Below are 14,946 nucleotides of genomic sequence, written 5' to 3' on the forward strand. Positions count from 1 at the left end.
GTTTTCTCCAGCCTGTCCCCTTGGAGGTGTCCTGAAATATATGTTGTTTCCAGATGAATGTGTTGTTGTCTCAGCACATCTGGAGGGTATCAAATTGGCAGGTGGTTGGGCTGGATGGCCCACGAGGTCTCGTCCAACTCTATGATTCGAAGGCACAACAATGGGTGAGCCTCTTTAATACTACATAGGAGGGACTTACATGTTATAAATATATGCTTTCATATCTCTGTTCCACCAAAGTGTATGTGCTAAAGCTGTCTATGGCAGGACCGTAGCCAGAAAAAAATTTCGGGGAGGGTTGAACATTTGGGGGGGGGGGGAGTTTTGAAAATTTCGGGGGGGGGGGTTAAAAATTTGGGAGGGGGGAGAGTTGAAACCTGCCTCTTAGGTCACGCTGAAGCAAAGAGCACAGCGGGGGGGGGGGGGGGGGGCAGAACAGCCTTCAATAGCCTGCAGCTCCGCCCCTGTCAACCACCTCCACCAAGTCTGGCCTCCTTAGTGAGAGCATTCAACACCCCCCCCCCAACATGGTTGCTTTGCTACATCGGCTATTGCTGCAAGTAATGACAGTGTGAATAAATTGTCAATATTTGCTTGAGATAGTGCTTGCAGGGAGGGACTCTTAATTTTTTGCGTCTCATAGACTTAGCATGGGGATAAACCAATGCCAGAAGGGACAGAAAGTTTCATCTATGCTGATGATCGTGCCATTACTGCTCAAGCAGGGAGCTTTGAGATGGTTGAACACAAGCTCTCCGAAGCTCTAGGTGCTCTAACTGCCTATTACAGGGAAAACCAACTTATCCCTAATCCATCTAAAACACAGACATGTGCCTTCCATGTCAAAAAACAGACAAGCATCCCGAGCTCTGAGGATCACCTGGGAAGGAATCTCACTAGAGCATTGCAGCACACCCAAGTACATGGGTGTCACTCTGGACCGTGCTCTGACCTACAAGAAGCACTGCCTGAACATCAAGCAAAAAGTGGGTGCTAGAAACAACATCATACAAAAGCTGACTGGCACAACCTGGGGATCACAACCAGATATAGTGAAGACATCTGCCCTTGCACTGTGCTACTCTGCTGCTGAGTACGCATGCCCGGTGTGGAACACATCTCACCACACTAAAACAGTAGATGTGGCCCTTAATGAGACATGCCCCATTATCATGGGGTGTCTGCACCCTAAACCACTGGAGAAATTACACTGCTTAGCCGGTATTGCACCACCTGACATCTGCCGGGAAGTAGCAGCCAATAGTGAAAGGACCAAGGCAGAGACATCTCCAGCTCATCCCTTGTTTGGGTGTCAGCCAGCATGTCAACGACTTAAATCTAGAAATAGTTTTCGTAGATCTACAGAGACACTCGCTGGAACACCTCAGCAAGCGAGAGTCCAAACCTGCCAAGCTCAAACCCAGAGCCTCAATCGATGGCTGATACCAAATGAGGGACTCCCCCCTGGGCACACAGAAGACTGGGTGACTTGGAAGGTGCTGAACAGACTGCGCTCTGGCACCACGAGATGCAGAGCCAACCTTCAGAAATGGGGCTACAAAGTGGAATCCACAACATGTGAGTGCGGAGAAGAGCAAACTACAAACCACCTGCTGCAATGCAACCTGAGCCCTGCCACATACACAATGGAGGACCTCCTTGTGGCAACACCAGAGGCACTCCAAGTGGCCAGCTACTGGTTAAAGGACATTTAATCAACTACCAAGCTTGCAAACTCTGTCTTTTGTATGTATGTTTGTTTGTTTGTTTGTTTGTTCTGTAAATAATGTAACACAACTGTTCGGTTCCCTGGCACGATAAATAAATAACGCTAAGGAATTCTGGTAAGTTGTAGTGTGGTGCATGCTGAAGACCTTGCAAAACTACAACTCCCATAATGCTCAGTTTAAAGGGATGTCAAGCTGCAGCAATTCTACAAGTCTAGGGGCACCCTTAGAAAGGCATATATAAAGGGAACGCTCGTGATTCAATATATATATATATATATATATATATATATATATTGAATCACGAGCGTTCCCTCTATATATGCCTTTCTAAGGGTGCCCCTAGACAATAAATATATTGAATCACGAGCGTTCCCTTTAAGAGACAGGCTCTCCTTGGCCGGCTCTGCCTTCTTCGCCTGCTCCTGTCAATCAGGCTGGGAAGGGGCGCAAGGCCGAAGGCGATTGGCTAGCTGGAGGAACGCCCCTCCCCGCGCTGCTTCAGAGAAGAGAGAGAGGGGAAAGGAGAGGCAGAGATGGCAGCAGCAGAGGCGCACCGGGTGCTGGTCTATGGAGGGCGGGGAAGTTAACCAGTTAACCAAATTCATTAGTAAACCTGTTAAAATTAATGAGTAAACCAGATTTTTTTTTAACCTGAAAAACTTCGGGGGGAGGGGGGGGTTGAACCCCTAAACCCCCCCCCCTCGCCACGGGCCTGGTCTATGGCATATATGTATGCACAGAAGAGACCATGCATACATGTAGAGTTTTGAGATCAGAGCCAGTCCTATCATTAGGAAGTGGGAGGCAGTTGTCTGGGACCCCTTCCACACAGCTGAATAAAAATTCCACACTATCTGTTTTGAACTGGCAGTGTGCTCAGATAACCTAGTTCAAAGCAAATATTGTGGGTTTTTCTTTCTCAATATTCTGGGTTATATGGCTGTGTGGAAGGGCCCTCAGGCATCACATTGTGATGCCACAAAAGGACCAGTCTGCTCCCGACCTCTGATGCTCCAAAATAGTGAAAGTTTTTTTAAAGTCTTGGAAAATAAGAGTTGTGGTTTGACAACAAGCTCAATGGTTTGAAACCTCAGTACCTAGAATCCCAAGGCCTCTTTCACACACTGAATAAAATCCAACATTTTCTGGATTGTTGTAGGTTTTTTTGGGCTATATGGTCATGTTCTAGAGGCATTCTCTCCTGGCGTTTCGCTTGCATCTATGGCAAGCATCCTCAAAGGTAGTGAGGTCATTTTCTGCTTGAACTGGAAAGAATATGTGACAGTGTGGATTCAGATAACCCAGTTCAAAGCAGATATTGTGAGATTTTCTGCCTTGATATTCTGGGTTATATGGCTGTGTGGAAGGGCCACAAGAGCTTCTCAACTAATAATTATCTGAATGCTTTCCACTCTAACGGTTACAATAAAATTGAATTAAGAAATAATTAATCTGAATTTGTTAAACTTTTAAATTTTGCCATCTATATACAAGGATTTGAACTTTAGCCGTATTTTTGGTTTCTTTTTTTAATGTCAAGTAAGTTCTGTGAATTACATGGATATATTATGTTATCTTGACCTTTTGCTTATTCTTTGTTTTCAGGGGATTCCATTCTCTTTCTTTTCTAGCAGCTAATACTGAAGAGGAAATGCAATAAAAGCCAGTTAAAAATGGTAAAGGTCAAGTAGTACAAGTATACCATATAACTGCAATTTTCAGAAATATAAACATGTGATCTTTCATTTGCTTTACAAAAAATAAAGGAAAAATTGGGCCTTTGAAGCCACCTAAATGTTATTTTTTTTAAAAAAACTATTGTATTGTATTCCTTAAATGTTATTGATCACTTATTTTTTTGCAACTCTGGCTTTGAATTCTTATTTGTAAAGATAATTCTACAGTGGCTTTGAGTGCATAAAGTGTTCTATGGCTCCTTTTTATCCACTACTATTTATTTCTGCCAAGACCACTGGATTGCGAGACCATACATCACTAAGAAAAATTAAGAACCACCTTTATGCTCTTGCTGCAAGAAAAGAAGTTTGAGGAAACAATTCCAAGATTCTAAGGAAGAAGCTGTTTCATTATTGGATAGTACTGTTGGTGTTCTGTTTATAGGTGGGGAAAGTGGCCTACTACCATGTTAGACTGCAGCTTCCAAAATTCTTTCACTGGCCATGCTGATATGGGGAGTTCCAGTTTAAAAGTAGAAAAAATAGAGATGTGCAAAATTTTGGAGGTAGTTTCGTAAATAAGGAGATTCGTATGATTTGGTAATTACAAATTACAAATCGAAAGAGCACCCTCCGAAACTTTTGGAAAATGCATAAATAATTCATTGGTTCAGAGCATTTTTTACAATGTAACAAAATTTCCTGGGCTGGGAGGGAGGGAAGGGGCTGAATGCAGAAGCTGCCAAGTTAGTCTCCTGCCCTTAGTGAAAGACGTGCGTTTGAGAGATCCATTCTGTGTTTGTTAAAACTTGGAAAAAAATGAGAGCAAGAGGTCCAGATTCTGGACCTCTACAATTTCCCTAATACTCTATCAAAAGAATTCTTGGATTTAAGATTTCCATGTTCCAAGGACATAAACCCAGAAAAAAGCACTTTGGAATTGATATATAGTATATATATGGAAATCTGCAGTTTTACTTATTCATGTTCTAAAGAAATTCCCTCTGATACTACTTGTGGCCTCTTTAGATCCTCCGGTCAATACTATGGTATGTTTCCAGCCCAAATATAGTCACAAAACAGGTTTTGCTATTATCCTTGATTTCAGGTATCCACAGGGTAGTGATGATTCTGGAACATATCCCCTGTGGATATGGAGATTATAGTGTAGTTATCCCCCCCCCCCCCCCCGGCAAGTGCTCAAAACAGATACATTTTTGCAAAGGCAGAATGGGAAGAAAACTAAATCTCTCTCAATGTATTGTCGAAGGCTTTCATGGCCGGAATCACTCAGTTCTTGTGGGTTTTTTCGGGCTATATGGCCATGTTCTAGAGGCATTTCTCCTGACGTTTCGCCTGCATCTATGGCAAGCATCCTCAGAGGTCTGTTGGAATTAGGACAAATGGGTTTATATATCTGTGGAATGGCTGGGGTGGGGCAAGGAGCTCTTCCCTGCTGCAATTAGGTGTGAGTGTTTGGCTAATCACCTTCATTAGCATTTGAAGGCCTGCTCGAACCTGGGAAAGCCTGCTGCTGGGAGGTGTTAATCTGTGCCTGGTTTCTTCCTCTCTGTTGTTTAGCTGTTATAATTTTAGAGTTTTTTAATACTGGGAGCCAGATTTTGTTCATTTTCATGGTCTCTTCCTTTCTGTTGAAATTGTCCACATGCTTGTGGATTTCAATGGCTTCTCTGTGTAGTCTGACATGGTGGTTGTTGGTGTGGTCCAGCATTTCTGTGTTTTCAAATAATATGCTGTGTCCAGGCTGGTTCATCAGGTGCTCTGCTATGGCTGACTTCTCTGGTTGAAGTAGTCTGCAGTGCCTTTCATGTTCCTTGATGCGTGTCTGGGCGCTGCGTTTGGTGGTCCCTATGTAGACTTGTCCACAGCTGCATGGTATACGGTAGACTCCTGCAGAGGTGAGAGGATCCCTCTTGTCTTTTGCTGAACGTAGCATTTGTTGGATTTTCTTGGTGGGTTTGTAGATAGTTTGTATGTTGTGTTTCCTCATCAGCTTCCCTATGCGCTCAGTGGTTCCCTTGATGTATGGCAGGAACACTTTTCCTCTGGGTGGATCATCATCTTTACTCTCGTGGTTTGTTCTTGGTCTTGAAGAACAAGCCCTGGAGACAGCAACCAAAAAGCCCACGATATGGTTCAGATATGTGGATGACACCTTGACCATTTGGAGCCATGGAGATGAAGAACTCAACAGGTTCCTGGACCATCTTAACAGCATCCACCCAAACATCCAGTTCACCATGGAAAAAGAAAATGAAGGAAGACTGCCTTTTCTAGATGTCCTAGTCATCCGCAAACCAGATCAACAATTGGGTCACACCGTCTACAGAAAACCCACACACACAGATAGATATCTGCATAAAAACTCCAACCATCACCCAAGTCAAAAAAGAAGCACCATCAAAGCCTTGGCAGACCGTGCAAAAAGAATCTGCGAACCCCACCTCCTCCAAGATGAACTGAACCACCTCAACTGGGCTCTCCAGGCCAATGGATATTCCATCTCAGACATCAGAAGAGCTGCAAGACCAAGAACAAACCACGAGAGTAAAGATGATGATCCACCCAGAGGAAAAGTGTTCCTGCCATACATCAAGGGAACCACTGACCGCATAGGGAAGCTGATGAGGAAACACAACATACAAACTATCTACAAACCCACCAAGAAAATCCAACAAATGCTACGTTCAGCAAAAGACAAGAGGGATCCTCTCACCTCTGCAGGAGTCTACCGTATACCATGCAGCTGTGGACAAGTCTACATAGGGACCACCAAACGCAGCGCCCAGACACGCATCAAGGAACATGAAAGGCACTGCAGACTACTTCAACCAGAGAAGTCAGCCATAGCAGAGCACCTGATGAACCAGCCTGGACACAGCATATTATTTGAAAACACAGAAATGCTGGACCACACCAACAACCACCATGTCAGACTACACAGAGAAGCCATTGAAATCCACAAGCATGTGGACAATTTCAACAGAAAGGAAGAGACCATGAAAATGAACAAAATCTGGCTCCCAGTATTAAAAAACTCTAAAATTATAACAGCTAAACAACAGAGAGGAAGAAACCAGGCACAGATTAACACCTCCCAGCAGCAGGCTTTCCCAGGTTCGAGCAGGCCTTCAAATGCTAATGAAGGTGATTAGCCAAACACTCACACCTAATTGCAGCAGGGAAGAGCTCCTTGCCCCACCCCAGCCATTCCACAGATATATAAACCCATTTGTCCTAATTCCAACAGACCTCTGAGGATGCTTGCCATAGATGCAGGCGAAACGTCAGGAGAAATGCCTCTAGAACATGGCCATATAGCCCGAAAAAACCCACAAGAACTAAATCTCTCTCATTTTTTATCTTGGCTAGTACAAGAAGCTATGGAACCTCCCAACATCGCCTTAAGACTGCTATGAAAAGAGAAGAATCCAAAGCTCCTTTAAGGAGCCACTGACAGCATGGCATATCCCCCAATATTTCACAGATGGAATTTTTTTTAAAAAGTGTAAGAAAGTAACATCATGGTGTGGTCAAAATGGCAGGAATTGCTAATGAGGAAGACCACATAAGCCAGGAGAGGATGCCGCATTTGGCTTATGCCTGAGTCTTTTGGGAAGGACAGGGTTCCATTCTCTTTTCTAAAGTTAGCCTTCCACACAGCCATATAACCCAGAAAATCAAATCAGATAATTTACAATATCTGCTTTGAACTGGATTGTCTGTGTCCACATTGCCATATAAATTCAGTTCAATGTGGATTTTATACAGCTGTGTGGAAGGGGGCTAAAATTCCTTTTGCACTTTGAACTTAATGTGCAGCAACTGACTTAGGCTGGGGTCAATGGGGGGAAGTGAGAGGAGGAAAGAGAAAAAGAGATTTTCAATGTTTTCAAGCGAAGCAGCAAGTTTTTTTGAAGGGCAATTTTAGAGGCATTTCTGATAAGAATTATAAAACATTTTTGACTGCTGAAGTCCATCTTCCCTGGCCAGCAAAAAAAAGCACAGTCAGGTTTTACTTATAATACATTGTTACAAGCAAGAATCCCCCCGGGGTGAGAAAGGTGGTATATAAATACTGTAAATAAATAAATAAATAAAATTTTAAAAAATCCACAATATTACATCGTACTGTATTACCTTTACAATGTAACCACTGAAACTTTGGAAATAGGGAGCTTTGCAAAGTCATCATCATCACCACTTCTTTGCAGTTGCTGAAATCATGTGTGCCCTATTCACTTTGTGCTCCATGTACAAAGGTGGGATATAAAAGAAACAATTACACACATACATAAAAGAAAATTCTAAAAAAAAAGCTAGGAGCACTTACAAAAACCCATGCTTTCCCAATGCATGATCACTTCAGATTTAATATACAATAATAAACCAATATTATCATTATATTATTATTATTATTATTATTATTATTATTGTGTCAGAAGCGATTTGAGAAGTTGTAAGTCGCTTCTGGCATGAGAGAACTGGCCGTCTGCAAGGACGTTGCCCAGGATGCCTCAATGTTTTTGATGTTTTACCATCCTTGTGGGAGGCTTCTGTCATGTTCCCACACGGGGAGCTGGAGCTGCCAGAGGGAGCTCATCTGCACTCTCCCCAGATCCCTATCTCCGACCTGTCGGTCTTCACTCCTGCCGGCACAAGGGTTTAACCCACTGAGCTTTGGGCCCCCCACATATATTATTATATATTATCAGTAGGAGCCCCCGGTGGCGCAGTGGGTTAAACCTTTGTGCCGGCAGGACTGCAGACCAACAGGTCGCAGGTTCGAATTCGGGGAGAGTACAGATGAGCTCCCTCTATCAGCTCCAGCTCCTCATTGCAGGGACATGAGAGAAGCCTCCCACATGGATGGTAAAAACAACAAAACATCCAGGCGTCTCCTGGGCAACGTCCTTGCAGACGGCCAATTCTCTCACACCAGAAGTGACTTGCAGTTTCTTAAGTCGCTCCTGACATGACAAAAAGTATTCTAACTGGTATATTTATATTAATATATTACAATATTATTACATATTATTATAATTTATTATTATTGCTATTATTTATTCATTTACTATACTTGTATACCGCCTTTCCAACCTTATCGGCGACTCAAGGCGGTACTATACTGTATTACATATTACGTCTGCAAGTATGTAGCCCAGGATGCCTCAATGCTTTTGATGTGTTATTATTCATGTGGGAGGCTTCTGTCATGTCCCCGCATGGGAAGCTGAAGCTGCCAAAAGGAGCTCATCTGCAGTCTCCCCATTCCATCCTGGCATCCTGGGCTACGTACTTGCAGACGGCCAATTCTCTCATGCCAGAAGCAACTTACAACTTCTCAAATCGCTTCTGACACAATAATAATAATAATAATAATAATAATAATAATAATAATAATAGTGCTGGTTTTGACCTACAAAACCCTATATGGTTCCGGCCCAGTGTATCTGTCCGAACGGCTCTCCCTCTACGTCCCACCTCGGAGTTTAAGATCTTCTGGGGAGGCCCTGCTCTCGACCCCGCCTCTATCACAAGTGAGATTGTCGGGGACGAGGAGCAGGGCCTTCTCAGTGGTGGCCCCTCACCTGTGGAATTCACTCCCTGGGAAAATTAGCTCAGCGACATCCCTCCTTTCCTTTAGGAAAAAATTGAAAACTTGGATTTGGGACCAGGCATTTGGACATTCTGGCAGCTAAAGAAAGGACTTGACGATGGAAAGGAATTGACTAAACGGAATGGAATTATGGAACTCTGAATGCTGAACATGAGATTAGTTTTATTGATTGTGTTATGTACTGATTGTTTTAACTTGCTAATTGTTTTAACTGCTGTTTTGTATGTATGTATATCTTGTGTAGGCATCAAATCGTGCCTTTTTGTAAGTCGCCCTGAGTTCCCCCCCCCCCGGGGGTTGAGAATATAATATATTATTAGCATATATATATTAGCATATATAATATATTATTAGCATAGCACAATATTAGCATTATATATTATTATATCGTACTATAATGACTGGAATGGCGATTCAACGGACGAAACTGTTTTATTGTTTTAATGATTGTTTTATTGCTCATGGATGTATTTTTTAATTTCATTTATGTCTAATTGTAGTGAATAATTGTAATTGTTTGTACTGGCATTGAATTTTTGCCATTACTTATGTGTAAACCGCTTTGAGTCCCCCTCGGGATGAGAAAAACGGTATACAAATACCTGCGTGACCGCATCTCCGTTTATGAACCCATGCGTTCACCTGGAGAGGCCCTGCTCGTGATCCTGCCTGCGTCGCAAGCACGTTTGGTGGGGACACGAGACAGGGCCTTTTCTGTGGTGCCCCCCCCCACTCTGGAACACCCTCCCCAAAGATCTTAGACAGGCCCCTACACTGGCAGTCTTTAGAAAGAACTTGAAGACCTGGCTGTTCTGATGTGCCTTCCCAGAGTAGGAAATCTCCAATACCGAGTCCCAGAAGCCCTTTATTAGAACTAAGATTGCCGCAGACTGCACATTGCACTGTCACATCAGCACTTTTAATTCTGTACCCATTACTCTGGCCCGGCCCAGTTTTATTGTGTTTTGGTGTATTGTTATTGCTTGTTGTTTTGTTGTTTAATATTGCTTTAATTGTTTTTAATTTGCTTTAGGTTTTGTATTGTTATGCTGTGTATTGAGGCCTTGGCCTTTGTAAGCCGCATCGAGTCCTTCGGGAGATGTTAGCGGGGTACAAATAAAGTTAATAATAATAATAATAAAATACTGTAAATAAATAATAATAATAATACTATACTGCAATATTATTAGTAATAACATCATATATGAATCAGTGTTAACAAACTTGACATTAAAATGCACCATATTGGTTTCCTCCCTGCAAAGAACATCTTGCACAAGTTATTTTAAACGAATAGTGATCTAATATAAGGAATAATAGGAAGCTAAAGCGCCCTGTCTCTTTTCCCTTTCACGTTCTGCCTCTTTCAGGCTTGGCGGAATGAGCCTCCTGGCGACCCGTAGCTGGAGTATGGCCCGCGCTGTCAGCTGAGCGCGGTCACATGACCTTCAGCTGCTTCTGCCCCTTCAGTGCTCCGCCGCCGCGTCTGGGTCAGCAGCTCTCCTTGCTGCCGCGGATTCCGGGAACCTTTTTGGAGGAGGAGGAGGAGGAGCAGAAGGTGAGCCAGGCCTTGAGGCCGTGGGCTCGGTCGGGGAGGGCCCGGGGACCAGGCGTTATTCGGAGGGGCTTCACGGGCTGGGGAAAAGGGCCAAGGGGCCTCTGGTTAATTTCTCCTGGGCTCCAAGGCCCTCAGGAAGCCAGGGGAAGGGTCCTACTGGACGTCAGGTGTCCGAGGGGAAAATCCCAAGCGTATATTTATTTATTTAAGGGTTATTCTTATTGCACTTCCATATTTTTATCCCTCCCATTATATCCAGCTGCATCTAGAGTTTTGGTCTCTAGATGCCTTTTTTTTTACAAAGCCACCATTACTTATAACAGGCATTGTTGACATTCAGTTCTTGTGGGTTTTTTCGGGCTATATGGCCATGTTCTAGAGACATTTCTCCTGACGTTTCGCCTGCATCTATGGCAAGCATCCTCAGCTACCTCATCTCTGAGGATGCTTGCCATAGATGCAGGCGAAACGTCAGGAGAAATGCCTCTAGAACATGGCCATATAGCCGAAAAAACCCACAAGAACTGAGTGATTCCAGCCATGAAAGCCTTCGACAATACATTGTTGACATTGCCTGCCTAGAATTTGACTAATCTTTAACATGGCCTAAAAGTGCATCTACACCAGGCCTGGGGAAACTTCGGCCCTCCGGGTGTTTTGGACTTCAACTCCCACAATTCCTAACAGCCGATAGGCTGTTAGGAATTGTGGGAGTTGAAGTCCAAAACACCCGGAGGGCCGAAGTTTCCCCAGGCCTGGTCTACACTGTTTGACACCGGCTGTTAGGAATTGTGGGAGTTGAAGTCCAAAACACCCGGAGGACCGAAGTTTCCCCAGGCCTGGTCTACACTGTTTAACACCGGCTGTTAGGAATTATGGGAATTGAAGTCCAAAACACCCAGAGGGGCGAAGTTTCCCCAGGCCTGGTCTACACTGTTTGACACCGGCTGTTAGGAATTGTGGGAGTTGAAGTCCAAAATACCCAGAGGGGCGAAGTTTCCCCAGGCCTGGTCTACACTGTTTGACACCACTGTATCTATCTTGGCTCAATTCTATGGAATTATAGGAGCCCCTGGTGGTGCAGTGGGTTAAACCGACAGGTCGCAGGTTCGAATCCGGGGAGAGGCGGATGAGCTCCCTCTATCAGCTCCAGCTCCTCATGCGGGGACATGAGAGAAGCCTCCCACAAGGGTGATAAAAACATCAAATCATCCGGGCGTCCCCTGGACAGCGTCCTTACAGATGGCCAATTCTCTCACACCAGAAGCGACTTGCAGTATCTCAAGTTGCTCCTGATACAACAACAACAACAACAACAACAACAACAAAAGGGGGAGTTGTAGTTTGATATGTTCTGTAACTTCGTGCCCAATAGTTTTGGAGCGTCACCATACTATAACTGTCACAATTGGTTCTACAGTGCCCTCCATAGAACCAAGAGGACCCATTGAGTATCCAAAATGTGCTAGTGTTCTGGATTTAGGATAATAATAATACTTTATTTATATTCCGCTCTTCTCACCCCGAAGGAGACTCAGGGCGGATCACAGCACATATACATGGCAAACATTCCATGCCGCTTTGTATAGACAGTACACACACAGACAGAACAGAACAGAAGGAGGTGGTTTGTTTCAGCTGTTTTTGGTGTCATGGAAGGTTGGGCTTGATGAAGAGCTGTCAGGATTTCCTCTTTTCTTTTGGTCGCCCAGCATTTTCTGATCTTCTTTCTTTATGGCGTTGTAAAACACCTCCCCTGCTTTTTAGCGGTACCTAATTTCTCTAATCACAGCTAAAGCTGTTTTCGAATTGCTTAGGTAAACAATGAACTAGGCTAACAGTTGGCATCTCACACCAACTCAGGACTTCGAACTTGCAACCTTTTAGTTGATAGATCTTATAGTCGCTGATGATTTACCAGCAGTGCTAAACCTCCGCCCCCCAACACACGTAGTATTTGCAGTGTGGCGTAGTGGTTTGAACATTGGTCTATGACTGAATACTAGGATTTGAATCTGCACTGTGACCTTGGGCAAGTCACACACTCTCAGCTCCAGAGGAAGGCAAGGGCAAATCTTACTACGAAAACCCTGGGATATGGTTGCCTTAGGATTGACAACAGCGTATTTGCATATATGCACATACATATGTACATATAGAATCATAGAGTTAGAAGAGACCTCATGGGCTAGCCCACTGGTGTACTGGTGGCGTGGTACCGCTGAACTTGCTGACTGAAAGGTTGGCGGTTCGAATCTGGGGAGCAGGGTGAGTTCCGCAGTTGGCTCCAGCTTCTGCCAACCTAGCAGTTTGAAAATATGCAAATGTGAGTAGATCAATAGGTACAGCTTCAGTGGGAAGGTAACAGTGCTCCATGCAGTCATGCTGGCCACATGACCTTGAAAGCGTCTACTGACAATGTCGGCTCTTCGGCTTAGAAATGAAAATGAGCACCACCCCCCAGAGTTTATTTATTTATTTACAGCATTTATATTCCACCCTTCTCACCCCACAGGGGACTCAGGGCAGATTACAATGTACACATATATGACAAACATTCAATGCCAATTAGACATACAACATATATAGACATACACAGAAGCTATTTAACTTTTTCTGGCCGCCAGGGGAGCTGTCGCTTTCATCGTCCATCTGCAACACTGATGAAGTACTTCCACATTCCCCGAATGCTTTGCTGGAGTGCTTTTGCTGGAGTCTTTTTTATGGCCTCATAAATTAGTTAAATTAGCCTCCCCACACATAGGTGGTACTTAATTTTCCTACTTGACAGATGCAACTGTCTTTTGGGTTGCAAAGGTCGACAACAAGCTACACAATTGGTTGGACACTCACTCTGACCCGGGCTGGCTTCGAACTCATGACCTTTTGGTTAGAGTGATCTTAATGCAGCTGACACTCAGCCAGCTGCGCCACAATCCCAGTGCTTGGACACAACTAGACTTAATGTCAGGGGAAACCTTTATCTTACTTTACATATGTATGTAGTTTTATTTACAATATTATTAGTATTTTTGTGCATAAAAAAAGCATACTTGAGCTATCAGAAAGCAAAGATCTCACTATCTCAGCCACCCATGCAGACATTTTTGGAGTTTGGAACATTTTGAAATTCCAGGTGTACTTAACCTATACAGATGCTGTTACTGCGACTAACACTCCCTCCCTCAACCAATAATGATGATGACGAATATGATAGTGATAATCATAATAATTATCTTTAAAGCTTTTCTGTTATGGTTGTGTCAGAGACCTTTGGTTTTCATATTTGCTCATGGTATCGGCTCAACCCCCTCCTCCCATCAATCTGTTGTAAGTTTTAATTATTCCTTGTTAAAATAAAATCTTCATATCATTCTTTAAAGTAGAGGTGAACTTGCTTTGATTGTGTACCAGAAGGAGGAACAGTAGTGTAGCCTCTGACTTGAGACCTTTTCTTCCTGACACCAGTGCAATGCAGAAGGCAGCAGTAATTGTCTCATCTAATAACAGATAAGTATATGTTTCCATTTGATGAATGGAAAATACTGATCTGGTTTTTGTGTATGGAGAAGCGGTCCTGGGGGAGGTTGGGCTGGTTTTATCAAGTAAAATCTGATGGTGTTTATGGAAGTTCTGTCCCGATCATGATTTCATGGACACACTAAAACTAGAGAAGTTGTTTTGGCATCAGTGAGTCAGACTAAACCAGAAGCTCCTTCAGGAAGGAGAAAATGAAAATGGTGAAGGTCATTGCTTCTCGCACATTATGGTATTAGACTGTGTGCCTGTTGTTTCTTACAATTTGACACAGAAATCCTTAATGCATTAGGACCGTGAGCTGTGCATTTTTACTGAGAAATATATTCTACTGTATTTAGTGGCTATTGTTATTAGAAAAGGATTGTAATATGAGTTGAAAAAAAAAGAAATAATGGGATCAGTGGGAAGGGAACCACAACCAGTTGTCAAAGGAAGCAGGACATAAACCAAACATTGGTTTTTATGCCTAGGAGCCAGTTTTGCTAAAATCTAATAACCCCAAATTTCTTTTTCTTGAAGCTCTGGTGAGCCGCTAGTCAGATTTGACAATAGAGAACTAAGTGGGCCAGTGCTCAGTATAAGTCAGCTTCCTGTGTTCAGTTGTGCAAGGAAAGGGGAAACATGAATCTTTATATGTATATTTCAGGAACTAAGAAAACCCTGCTTCAAATCAAGCTAGCTGGAAGAGGGAGAAAAAACAGTATTTTCTGTACCACGATAATTCTATTACTTTCATTCGTACAAGGTTGTGAAATGTAATGTTGTTCACCTCTTCCTTTGTTAGAGATTTGGTCCTGCATG

General features: G+C 43.4%; 1 protein-coding gene across 1 annotated transcript in view; it reads left to right on the plus strand.

The window, feature by feature from the left end:
• The first annotated feature begins 10,470 nt into the window (after window positions 1-10,470).
• Window positions 10,471-14,946, plus strand: part of ATP6V1H (ATPase H+ transporting V1 subunit H) — a 42,065-nt gene continuing 37,589 nt past the window's right edge. The window contains exon 1 of the mRNA XM_060775303.2: window positions 10,471-10,605. The gene's annotated coding sequence lies outside the window, so the exon portion shown is untranslated. The remainder of the gene's footprint in view (window positions 10,606-14,946) is intronic.

The sequence above is a fragment of the Anolis sagrei genome, chromosome 4 (assembly GCF_037176765.1).
Source record: "Anolis sagrei isolate rAnoSag1 chromosome 4, rAnoSag1.mat, whole genome shotgun sequence".
NCBI lineage: Eukaryota > Metazoa > Chordata > Lepidosauria > Squamata > Dactyloidae > Anolis > Anolis sagrei.